The sequence below is a fragment of the Primulina huaijiensis genome, chromosome 3 (genome assembly GCF_012295235.1).
Source record: "Primulina huaijiensis isolate GDHJ02 chromosome 3, ASM1229523v2, whole genome shotgun sequence".
Classification (NCBI taxonomy): Eukaryota; Viridiplantae; Streptophyta; class Magnoliopsida; order Lamiales; family Gesneriaceae; genus Primulina; species Primulina huaijiensis.
This window is the reverse complement of record NC_133308.1, coordinates 16,691,058-16,704,816: the sequence shown is the minus strand read 5'-3', so window position 1 is coordinate 16,704,816 and position 13,759 is coordinate 16,691,058. Positions and strand designations below refer to the sequence as shown.

The 13,759-nt window shown below is 34.2% G+C and overlaps 1 non-coding gene and 1 pseudogene across 1 annotated transcript; one reads left to right on the top strand and one right to left on the bottom strand.

The window, feature by feature from the left end:
• Positions 1 to 221: 221 nt before the first annotated feature.
• LOC140974663 (small nucleolar RNA R71) lies at positions 222 to 332 on the bottom strand. Its single transcript, XR_012174821.1, has one exon. It is a non-coding gene; the product is annotated as a small nucleolar RNA R71 (small nucleolar RNA).
• Positions 333 to 390: 58 nt separating this feature from the next.
• Positions 391 to 13,653, top strand: LOC140972513 (uncharacterized; annotated as a pseudogene).
• Positions 13,654 to 13,759: the final 106 nt, after the last annotated feature.

Genomic DNA, 13,759 nt, shown 5'->3' with positions numbered 1-13,759 from the left:
GATTCTGAAAATCCATATTTACATCTAAGAGAATTTGAGGAAGTTTGTAACACTTATAATGATCAAAATTGTAGCATGGATATAGTTCGATTAAAGCTTTTCCCTTTTTCTTTAAAAGATAAAGCTAAAACATGGCTACAAAATTTGAGATCAAGTTCAATAAGATCATGGGAAGAAATGCAACAACAATTTCTCAAAAAGTTTTTTCCTTCCCATAGAACAAACTCTTTTAAAAGACAAATTACTACTTTTTCTCAAAAACAAGGAGAAACATTTTATCAATGTTGGGATAGATATAAAGAATTACTTAATACATGCCCACATCATGGTTTTGAAACATGGAGAATAGTTTCTCACTTTTATGAAGGTCTAATACCTAAAGATAGGCAAATGATAGAATTCATGTGTAATGGAACTTTTGAAGATAAAAACCCAAATGAAGCTATGGAGTATTTGGATTCATTAGCAGAAAATGCTCAAAATTGGGATAATATAGGCACAATAGAACCACCAACAACTAAAATCAATAATTCAACAAATGGGGGTGGTATCTATAATCTTAAAGATGATATAGATATTCAAGCTAAACTTGCATCTTTAGCAAGAAAAATTGAGTCATTAGAAATGAAAAAGAGTGGTCAATTAAAAAGTATTCAAGAAATTGTTTGTCATATATGTGATACACATGATCATGCTACAAAAGATTGTCCAACATTACCTTCATTTAAAGAATGTCTCCATGAACAAGCAAATTATGTTAACAATTATAAAAAACCAATACTAGATCCTTTTTCAACATCATATAATCCTGGATGGAAAAATCATCCTAATTTTAGTTGGAGGAATGATAATAATGCACAACCCTCACAACAATATTTTCAAAATAACCAAAATCATCAAGGTTATATTCCTTATGTTACACCTCCAAGAAAAAACTTTGAAGATGTAATTCATGCATTTATCCAAAAGCAAGAATCTATCAATATTCAAAACAGTCAATCTATGACTGATTTGAAAGAAACTCTTGCAAAATTTGCATCTGCACTTAATATTCATGAAAAAGGAAAATTTCCATCTCAACCTCAACCTAATCCTAAAAATCAAAATCAAGAATTAAAAAATGAAAAAATTGATCAAATAAAATCTGTTATTACCCTTAGAAGTGGTAAAATAGTTAATGATCCATATAGTAATGAAAACAAGGATCATTTAAAATCAAAGAGTAACGATGATAATCCTGATACTTTTGAGAATGATGATACCTTAAATTCTAAAAATAATATGTTGAATGATAAATCATCTGAAATAGTAAATGAATCAAATAAACCTCCATCATTTCCTCATGCATTAACAAATCATAAAACACAAAAAAAATTGATTCTGATATCTATGAAGTTTTTAAACAAGTAAGATAAATATTCCATTATTAGATGTTATTAAACAAGTACCTTCATATGCAAAATTTTTAAAAGACTTATGTACTGTGAAGAGAAAATTGCATGTGAAGAAGAAAGCATTCTTGGCTGAACAAGTAAGTTCTATTCTTCAAAATAATTCTAGTTTAAAATATAAAGATCCTGGTTGTCCAATAATTTCATGTATTATTAGAGAAAATAAAATAAAAAAAGTTTTGTTAGATTTGGGAGCAAGTGTGAATTTACTTCCTTATTCAGTTTATGAAAAACTTAATTTAGGAGAATTAAAACCCACTTCTGTTACTCTCTTACTGGTGGATAGGTCAATCAAAAGACCTAGAGGTATTGTAGAAGATGTGTTGGTTCAAGTTGATAAATTCATATATCTTGCAGATTTTATGTAGGGCTCCGGGTCCGACATCTAATATTAATAATTATAAATGTAACAAATCAAATGATTGAGTAAAATACATAATCAGTGGTTCACAAACCGACATAAATATCGTTAAAATAATTTAAAGATCTCAAATACTTGAAATATAAATTTTAACATGCCAAAATAAAGTAGTGAACCAAAGAAATCCAACATCATCACATAGCTCTTAAGACACGCGAATCCCACTCTAACTCGTATCTCCTCGCCTGGAGCTGGACTCTGGCATCCCAAGCCTCGCCTCACCTACCGTCAAGCACATGAAAACAAGAGGTAGCCGACGTGCCGGTGAGTATAAACCCAGTATGATACAATCAATAACATATGAGATTTATAATGACAAATAGGTCATATAATTTCATAAAGATGCAATATAATGCAATGCATGATCAGAAGCTGTGGGCTATCAATAAATCTCAAGATCAAGTGAATCATCTGGTCATAAGGTACCCAAGGAAAGAGAATCCCCCAGCAACATCCACCGACTCATCCGCTTGAGGTGGGGTGCTGTGTTCTACAATCCCAGGACTATGGTGCGCATATAGAGAATGTTCAGGCCATAGCAGCGACCTCCGCATACACTATGCCAACTCAACTATAGCCCCATACGTCCAACAAATCAATAAATCAAGGCGACCTCCGCCATATCAAATCTGAATCAACAAGTGGCTCAATATGCAATGTAATGATGCAAATCAATATCATCATTTCGATATTATAATAAACTCATCTCAAGGCCACAATCATCATCAAATCACAAGTAATTCATCGAGCCATAGAATTTTCAATTTAAAATAAAAATGATACTTTTACCTCGTATGTAACGACCATAACATACCTTTCAAATATTACCAAAAGGAGATCGAAAGGTGTAGTCGAGAAGTCTTGAATCTTTGAAGTATACTATAACTCAAGAACTTTGATCATCTATCAAAACAGAGTAGTTTCTGTTCAAAATTAATAATTAATCCAATACTGCTTCAAATCAAGATCCGTAAATTTCTTAACCGTAATATGTCATAAAAACATTTATTGAATCATTTTATCAAACACATGCCATGCGTGCTAAAGAGTTAACTCTTTTACTTTGTCATTGGCTTGCATCTCCAATTGGCCTCATGTCATTTGGAGGTCTGAGTAAAAAGTTATGCTCAATCTCCCAACATGTGTCATTGTAGGAACGACGATACGCACGACACACTTCGGGGCGCTTTTGGCTCGTCTTCCCTAATGATTTGACCAAAACTCAAAATAAAAAAGTTATAGCCTTATGTCTTATCTTTCTAATAAAAGTAGCCTCACATCAATTGGATCAATATACAAAACATTATGCTAAAAACCACAACTACTGCCATATTTTTCATACCGTTTCTGCACTTCCATTACCTATTTAGCTCAAATTCAACATTTGATTCTACCCATCCATCATCTATTTCATTCTATAACATTCATTACCATTCATACCATAACGTAAAGCCATAAACCATCACAACTACTGCCACAATTTTAATTTTTTCAAAATTCAGGCATTACAATTCCTCCCCTCTAAAAATAGATTTCGTCCTCGAAATCAATCATCTCTTTCAAGTCTAAGATGTAATGATCAATACTGAAAATAAACCGAGAATAGAAGCGTACTTCATTTGAAAAACTCTGGATATTTATGTCTCATTTTATCTTCTAATTCCCAAGTTGTCTCTTCGACACCATGTCTGTTCCACTGTACTTTAATCAACGGTATCAATTTATTTCTGAGTTGCTTATCTTTTCTATCTAGAATTTTAATCGGTCTCTCAATGTAGCTCAAATTTTGATCTAACTCAACTTCATCGGGTGGAAGTACATGAGAAGGATCTGGATGATATTTCCTCAACATGGACACATGAAAAACATCATGAACACCTGATAACGCAGGAGGAAGAGTTAAACTATAAGCCAAATCACCAACACGTTCCAAAATCTCATACGGACCTATGAATCTCGGTGATAATTTACCCTTCTTTACAAATCTAACTGTACTACGGAAAGGAGATATTTTCAGAAAAACTCTGTCACCTTTCTCAAAAATCAACGGCCGTCTCCTGATGCTCGCATATTAGCCTGCCTATCCTAAAGCTCTCATACGACTCTGAATCAATTTCACCTTCTCTGTCATATCTCTTCTCATATCAGGTCCTACAATTGGTGCTTCAGATAAATCGTCCCAATACAAAGGAGATCGACACTTCCTGCCATATAATGCTTCAAATGGTGACATTCCAATGCTCACTTGATAACTGTTGTTATAAGAAAACTCGACAAGTGGTAACAAATCCTGCCAACCAATGCCAAAATACATAACTACAGCTCTCAGCATATCCTCTAATGTCTGAATAGTACGTTCTGACTGTCCGTCTGTCTGGNATCATGCCTATATGTCATCTGATAAGGAATGAAACACGAAGACTTAGTTAATCTGTCAACGATAACCCAAATTGCATCGCAACCCCTCGACGACCTCGGCAATTTCGTGACAAAGTCCATGGTGATATGGTCCCACTTCCATTCTGGAACCTTAAGGCTATGCAAAAGACCTCCTGGTCGCTTTCTTTCTGCTTTCACTTGTTGACAATTCAAACAACGAGATACAAATTCTGTTATGTCAGATTTCATTCTTTTCCACCAAAATTGTTTCTTCAAGTCATTGTACATCTTTTTACTTCCAGGGTGTACACTGAATTTACTGCAATGAGCATCACGCAAAATCTGCATCCTCAACTCTGAAATATTAGGAACTACAATACGATCATTCACAAACAAAATACCCTCATTATTGACCTGAAATTCTGATTGATGTCCTGATTTAACGAGTTCAACTGATTTCTGAATGCTTTGATCCAACCTTTGGGCCTCTTTAATTTTTACAAACAACTCGGGCTCTGCCTGAATCATAAATACTCTTACATGTTGAGTATCTACCACAAAATCCAAACCAGAGAAACAACATTCTTCTACTAGATCAGATACACTGCTAGTGATCAAGGACATACTGCATACTCTGCATTAGACTTGCCTGGATAATATTTTATTTCGTAATCATAGTTTTTCAACAAGTCTAACCAACGTCTCTGTCTCATGTTCAACTCCGCTTGTGAAAAGAGGTATTTCAAACTCTTATGATCAGTGAATATCTCAAATTTCTCACCATACAAGTAGTGACGCGAAATCTTTAAAGCAAAAACCACTGCTGCTAGTTCTAAGTCATGCACTGGGTATCTAGACACATGTGGCTTCAACTGTCGTGAAGCATAGGCAACAACACGGCCATACTGCATTAATACACAACCCAGTCCTTGATGTGAAGCATCAGTGTGCACTGTAAATCCTCCTACACCTGATGGAATAGTCAGAATTGGAGCACTAGTCAATCTCTGCTTAAGTTCAACAAAACTAGCCTCACATGCCTGAGACCAAATAAATGATGCGTTTTTTTGTGTCAGCTGGGTAATTGGCCTAGTAATCTGTGAGAATCCTTCAATAAATCTGCGATAATATCCTGCCAAACCCATAAAACTACGCACTTCAGGAACTGATGTCGATCTAGACCAATTGATGATTGCCTCAACTTTACTCGGATCAACTGATATACCAGCACTCGAAATCACATGTCCAAGGAAAACCACTCTATCCAACCAAAACTCACATTTGGATAATTTAGCATACAACTTTTCAGTTCTCAAAATCTGCAAAACAGCTCTCAAGTGCTCGGCATGCTCAAATTCAGATTTTGAATAAATAAGAATATCATCAATGAATATCACAACAAATTGATCTATATACCTTTGAAACACACGGTTCATCAAATCCATAAATACCGCAGGTGCATTGGTCAACCCAAAAGGCATAACCAAAAATTCAAAATGCCCATACCTGGTACGAAAAGCAGTCTTAGGCACATCTGCCTCTCTAACTCTTAACTGATGATATCCAGATCTTAAATCAATCTTATAATATACAGAAGAACCTTGCAACTGGTCAAAGAGATCATCAATCCTTGGCAAAGGATACTTATTCTTTACTGTGGCTTTATTCAACTGTCTATAATCGACACAAAGCCTCATAGACCCATCTTTCTTCTTCACGAATAAAACCAGAGCACCCCAAGGTGAAACACTTGGTCTTATATATCCTTTAGCCAATAGATCCTCAAGTTGTTCCTTTAGTTCAATTGGCGTCATCCTATAAGGAGCTCTAGAAATAGGCTGTGTACCTGGCATCAACTCAATGTTGAACTCAATCTCTCGGACTGGAGGAAATCCTAGAATTTCATCTGGAAATACATCTGAAAATTCACTAACAATTGGAATATCTGCCAATTTAGGTACTGACCTTGAAATATCAATTGCATAAACCAAGAAACATCCTGCTCCTTTCTGCAACAAACGAGTCATGGACAAAACAGATATCAAAGGAATCTTAGCTCGAGAACCCTTACCATAGAATGTCCAGTGATCTGTCAAATAAGGCCTAAATTTAGCAATCTTCTGAAAACAATCTACATTAGCCATGTATCTTGTCAGCATGTCAATGCCAACTATGCAGTCAAAATCAGACATCTCCAACACAATACAATCAAGTTCAATGACATTATCCTCATAACGAAATTCACAACCATTTATCATTTCAGCTGACTTCATCACTTTGCCCAGTGGTGTAGAAATAGATAATGTAAATGATAATGGCATAGAATGCAACGAATGCAATGTGACAAAGTGCTCAGCTATGAAAGTATGTGATGCACCGGTATCCATCAAAACATAAGCAGGATAACCTGAGAGAAAACAATTACCTGCAATGACATTATCTGGAGCATTATGTGCCTCATCCTCAGTGAGTGCAAAAACTCGGGCCTGTTGTCTAGGTGGCTGTCCTACCCTGTGGCTACCACTCAGTTTGTTCTGATCTGACCGGTTTGACTGCTGATAGGAATGAACTGTAGGGGTCTGGCGGTTCTGGTGATGTGTCTGTTTCGATGATCCCCCACTCGGAGATATATCACTGCCACGGTTAGGACACACTCGAGCATAGTGTCCCACCTGATTACACAAGTGGCAAGCTCCCGAGACTCCTCTACACTGATCGGTATAATGTCTACCACCACATTGACCACAAGTCGGGCCTGAATAACCAGTGCTCTGAACTGAACCAGACTTTCTCGATCCACTAGAACTCAAAAAATTATTGTCATGCCTCTTAAATTGTTTGCCTCTAGCCCGAAACTGCTCCCTTATGTTGCCACTGTTACCGCTACTATTACCCTCCCTGAACTGCTGTCGATTCTGTGGTTGTTGGGGTCGTTACATCTGAGAACCTCTCTGCCTAATGATTCCGATTTCAGCTCCCTTGGCTCGATCAAGAGCCTCAGCAAAAGTGTTAGGCCTTTCGGTATTAACCAAGGTAAAGATATCAGGGTTAAGACCATTTATGAAGTGATCGGCCTTAGCTTCTTCATCGATGCTACATGAGGAGCAAATCTCAGTAAATTCGAGAACTTAGCAACATAGTCCTCAATATTCAAATTTCTCTGCTTTAAATTTGCAAACTCAGCTCCTCTATCTTTCTTGTAAGAGGTAGGAAAGAAACGCTGATAAAATTCAAATTTAAAAATATCCCAGGTAACAATCGTATCTCGACCCTCTAAAGCTTTCTTGGTCATGATCCACCAACTCTTAGCAACATCTAATAACTGATGAACAACTAACTTGATTCTACGATCATCTGGATACTCAAGAGATTCAAATAATTGATCCATATTCTCCAACCAGTTCTCACACTCTAATGCATTCTCCGTACCCTTCAACATCGGTGGGTGCAAAGACTGAAATCTGGCTAACAGTATCTCCATCGAAGTCGGAGTTATATCCATCTGAGTATGAGTAGCACTGCCCTGATCTTGTGCCACTGGTACGTTCTGTCTATGTCTACCACGACCTCTACCTCGAGTAGACATGTCTGATATACAATAGATCAAACACATATAAAATCACAAAATCACAATATTATAATCATCTCAATCTTGTATCAATCATCTCTGGCTCTCGAGACTCAATAATCTCAAAAATCCCGAATAAAGCTCAACAATATAATATCTCAATTATAATCATGAATTTTACAGTATGGCACAATGAAAATGCTAGCGAATATATCACATGATCAAGCAATTCGAACTGACTCGATTTACCATGTTCCCAAATATCATATGCTCTGATACCACCTAATGTGGGGCTCCGGGTCCGACATCTAATATTAATAATTATAAATGTAACAAATCAAATGATTGAGTAAAATACATAATCAGTGGTTCACCAACCGACATAAATATCGTTAAAATAATTTAAAGATCTCAAATACTTGAAATATAAGTTTTAACATGCCAAAATAAAGTAGTGAACCAAAGAAATCCAACATCATCACATAGCTCTTAAGACCCGAGAATCCCACTCTAACTCGTATCTCCTCGCCTGGAGCTGGACTCTGGCATCCCAAGCCTCGCCTCACCTACCGTCAAGCACATGAAAACAAGAGTTAGCCGACGTGCCGGTGAGTATAGACCCAGTATGGTACAATCAATAACATATGAGATTTAAAATGACAAATAGTTCATATAATTTCATAAAGATGCAATATAATGCAATGCGTGATCAGAAGCTGTGGGCTATCAATAAATCTCAAGATCAAGTGAATCATCTGGTCATAGGGTACCCAAGGAAAGAGAATCCCCCAGCAACATCCACCGACTCATCCGCTCGAGGTGGGGTGCTGTGTTCTACAATCCCAGGACTATGATGCGCATATAGAGAGTGTTCAGACCATAGTAGCGACCTCCGCATACACTATGCCAACTCAACTATAGCCCCATACGTCCAACAAATCAATAAATGAAGGCGACCTCCGCCATATCAAATCTGAATCAACAAGTGGCTCAATATGCAATGTAATGATGCAAATCAATATCATCATTTCGATATTATAATAAACTCATCTCAAGGCCACAATCATCATCAAATCACAAGTAATTCATCGAGCCATAGAATTTTCAATTTAAAATAAAAATGATACTTTTACCTCGTATGTTACCGATCGTAACATACCTTTCAAATATTACCAAAAGGAGATCGAAGGGTGTAGTCGAGAAGTCTTGAATCTTTGAAGTATACTATAACTCAAGAACTTTGATCAACTATCAAAACAGAGTAGTTTCTGTTCAAAATTCATAATTAATCCAATACTGCTTCAAATCAAGATCCGTAAATTTCTTAACCGTAATATGCCATAAAAACATTTATTGTATCATTTTATCAAACACATGTCATGCGTGCTAAAGAGTTAACTCTTTTACTTTGTCATTGGCTTGCATATCCAATCGGCCTCATGTCATTTGGAGGTCTGAGTAAAAAGTTATACTCAATCTCCCAACATGTGTCATTGTAGGAACGACGATACACACGACACACTTCGGGGCGCTTTTGGCTCGTCTTCCCTAATGATTTGACCAAAACTCAAAATAAGAAAGTTATAGCCTTATGTCTTATCTTTCTAATAAAAGTAGCCTCACATCAATTGGATCAATATACAAAACATTATGCTAAAAACCACAACTACTGCCACATTTTTCATACCGTTTCTGCACTTCCATTACCTATTTAGCTCAAATTCAACCTTTGATTCTACCCATCCATTATCTATTCCATTCTATAACATTCATTACCATTCATACATAACGTAAAGCCATAAACCATCACAACTACTGCCACAATTTTAATTTTTTCAAAATTCGGGCATTACATTTTATTGTTTTGGATACACAACCAATAGAAGTACATAATGAAATTCTCGTAATATTGGGACGACCATTTCTAGCAACTTCAAATGCTTTAATTAATTGTCGTAATAGAATAATGAAATTGTCTTTTGGAAATATGACTCTAGAACTTAATGTGTTCAATTTATGTAAACAACCAAATATTAATGAAAATGAATATGATAATGAAATTGAAACAATTGTGGAAGAAAATATACAAGAAGAAAACTTAAATCAACAATCTGAAGTTTTTTCAATTGAAAATTTTGAGTCTGAAAATAATTTTAAAGAAGATGATAATACAAAACTGGAATTAAAAGTTTTACCATTCGAATTGAAATATGTATTTTTTGGTGAAAATAAAACATTTCCTGTTGTAATTTCTTCCACTCTTCTACCAAATCAAGAAGAAGATTTAATTAAATTACTTAAAAAATATAAAAATGCAATTGGATGGACTTTGAAAGATATAAAAGGTATAAATCCTTTAATTTGCACACATAAAATTCATTTGGAAGAAAATGCTAAAACATATCAACAACCACAAAGAAGGTTAAATCCACATATGAAGGAAGTTGTTAAGAATGAAGTATTAAAACTATTAGACGCTGGAATTATCTATCCAATCTCAGATAGTAAATGGGTAAGTCCAACACAAGTAGTACCTAAAAAGTCAGGCATCACTGTTATAAAAAATGAAAAGGGAGAGTTATTACAAGCTAGGATTCCATCTAGTTGGCGTATGTGTATTGATTATAGAAAATTAAATGATGCAACTAGAAAAGATCATTTCCCACTACCATTTTTAGATCAAATTCTAGAAAAAGTAGCAGGAAATTCTTATTACTGTTTTCTTGATGGGTATTCGGGGTATTATCAAATACCTATATCATTAGAAGATCAAGAAAAAACTACTTTCACTTGTCCTTTCGGAACTTTTGCATTTAAAAGAATGCCATTTGGTTTATGTAATGCTCCGGCTACTTTTCAAAGATGCATGTTAAGTATTTTCAGTGATATGATTGAAGAATTTGTAGAAGTTTTTATGGATGATATAACTGTTTTTGGAAACTCATTTGAAAATTGTCTTAAAAACCTAGAAGAAGTATTAAAACGATGTGAAGAAAAAAATCTTGTTTTAAATTGGGAAAAATGTCATTATATGGTTAAATCTGGGATTGTGTTAGGTCATGTGATATCTGAAAAAGGAATTGAAGTTGATAAAGCCAAAGTTGATGTTATTGCTAATTTAACATCACCAAAAACGGTCAAAGAAGTTCGATCATTCTTGGGTCATGCAGGTTTTTATAGAAGGTTTATAAAAAATTTCAACATAATATCTAAACCAATTTCGAATCTTTTAACAAAAGATACACAATTTGAATGGACTCAGAAATGTGAAAATGCTTTTAAAAAAATAATTAATCTTTTAATTACATCACCTATTTTACAACCTCCAGATTGGTCTTTACCATTTGAATTAATGTGTGATGCAAGTGATTATGCTATAGGAGCTGTGTTAGGACAGAGAAAAGAAGGAAAACCGTATGCAATTTATTATGCTAGTAGAACCTTAAATTGTGCCCAAATAAATTATTCAACTACTGAAATAGAATTACTTTAAGTAGTATTTGTATTAGATAAGTTTCGATCTTATTTAATTGGTTCTACTACTATTGTGTACACTGATTATTCTGCCGTAAAATATTTAACAAATAAACAAGATGCTAAGCCAAGATTGATACGGTGGATTTTATTGTTACAAGAATTTGATATTATAATTAAAAATAAAAAAGGAAAAGAAAATGTTGTAGCCGATCATTTATCTAGAATAATGACTGAATAATCTCATAATGAAATACTAATAAATGAAAATTTTCCAGATGATCAGTTGTTTTATGCTACTATTATGCCCTGGTTTGCTAATATTGTTAATTTTATTGTGACAAATAAAATGCCTTATCATTGGAATTCACAGGATAAGAATAAATTCTTGATAGAAGTTAAAAAATTTTATTGGGATGATCCTTACTTGTTTAAGTATTGTCCTGACCAAATTTTTCGACGATGCATACCCGACAATGAAGTAAGTAATGTTATTAAATTTTGTCATTCTGAAGCATGTGGAGGTCATTTTTCATCCAATAAAACAGCGGCAAAAAGCTTACAATGTGGATTTTATTGGCCCTCTTTATTCAAAGATACGCATTTATTTTGCGAATCTTGTGAAAACTGTCAGAGGATGGGATCGATTTCAAAACGAAACATGATGCCTTTAAATCCAATCATAATTATTGAAATATTCGATAGTTGGGGGATAGATTTTATGGGTCCATTTCCATTATCTTTTGGATATACGTACATTTTAGTCGTTGTTGATTATGTTTCAAAATGGATTGAAGCAATTGCATGTAGAACTAATGATCATAAAGTTGTTATAAAATTTTTAAAAGAAAATATTTTTAGTCGATTTGGAATACCTAGAGCAATAATTAGTGATTGGGAAAGTCATTTTATAAATAAATCATTTTCTTCTTTGTTAAGAAAATATGGCATTACACATAAAGTTTCTACCCCATATCATCCTCAAAGTAATGGTCAAGTTGAACTTGCAAATAGAGAAATAAAACAAATTTTAGAAAAAACAGTTAATCCAAATCGAAAAGATTGGTATTTAAGATTAACTGATGCATTATGGGCATATAAAATTGTATTTAAGACATCATTAGGGATGTCACCATTTAGGTTAGTTTTTGATAAGCATTGTCATTTACCGGTTGAACTTGAACATAAAGCTTATTGGGCAATTAAAGCATTTAATATTAATTTAGATGATGCATCTAAATTAAGAAAATTGCAATTAAATGAACTTGAAGAATTAAGAAATGATGCATATGAAAATTCAAAGATTTATAAAGATAAAACTAAAGCCTTTCATGATAAAAATATTATGAGAAAGTCATTTGAAATTGGACAAAAAGTTTTACTTTATAATTCTCGTTTGCATTTATTTCCAGGAAAACTAAGATCGAGATGGTCAGGACCATTTATAGTTAAATTTGTTTATCCTCATGGTGCTGTTGATATTGAAAATCCTAAAAATAAGGACGTGTTTAAAGTTAATGGGCAAAGACTTAAGCCTTTTATAGAAAATGAAATTCTTAATGATGATTTTATGCCTTTATATGATCCACAATAGTTGGTTGATATTTTCATTTTGTTTTCGCAAATTCTAGTTCATTTCCCGGTTAAGTGGCGGATAACGGTACTCCGTGACTATCTAAGTCGGTTTTTTCAGTTTTCCCAAAATAATTGAAATATATAATAATAATAATAATAGGGATGCTTGTATTGTGAATCTTCGTAAATATTTTGCTTGTTTATCTGATAATGCGTTGAAAAAAATTTATAAAGCTAGATGTGAGCGACTAAGGTTGATGATGTCATATGGCATACCGAATGATATCCGGTTGATAATTGAAGCAAAAGTCCGATTGGTTGGGGAAGCAAGTGAAATAATAATAAGACATGCCAGGATTTGGTAAAAGCACATATGCCAAGAAGCGAAGAGCTAAACGTATAGGTGGATGTCATAAATGTGCAGGGTGGACTTGTAAAGGGAAATACAAAAATGTTGGAATGACATCAATGAATAGAGAAGATAAAATTTTATTCATTAAGAATGGTCTGAGTAAAGAGCCTTTGTATAATTTTCTAGAGGTTCTTGATACGCATTCTAGTGGGTACGTGCAAAATGAACTTCTTAAACTATGGTGGCAATTTCAATATGAGGAATATCAATATGGACGGTGGAATCAGTCTTATAAAGATCCTACTGTAGTAACGCATATCTGTTTAGATAAGTAAATATATATATACAATTTCGTCTCGGGAATCTGACGTTAAAAGACCCTGTTTGCCAATTTATAAGAAAATTGGATGGGAAGCATATCCTCGACTCATAGAAGGCGTTGAAGCCGTTACTGAACGTAAAATCAGAGGAAGATGTGAGCCACAATCACAACTACGCTGTATATATGTGTTTTAATTTATGTCATTTTTATTTTCTTT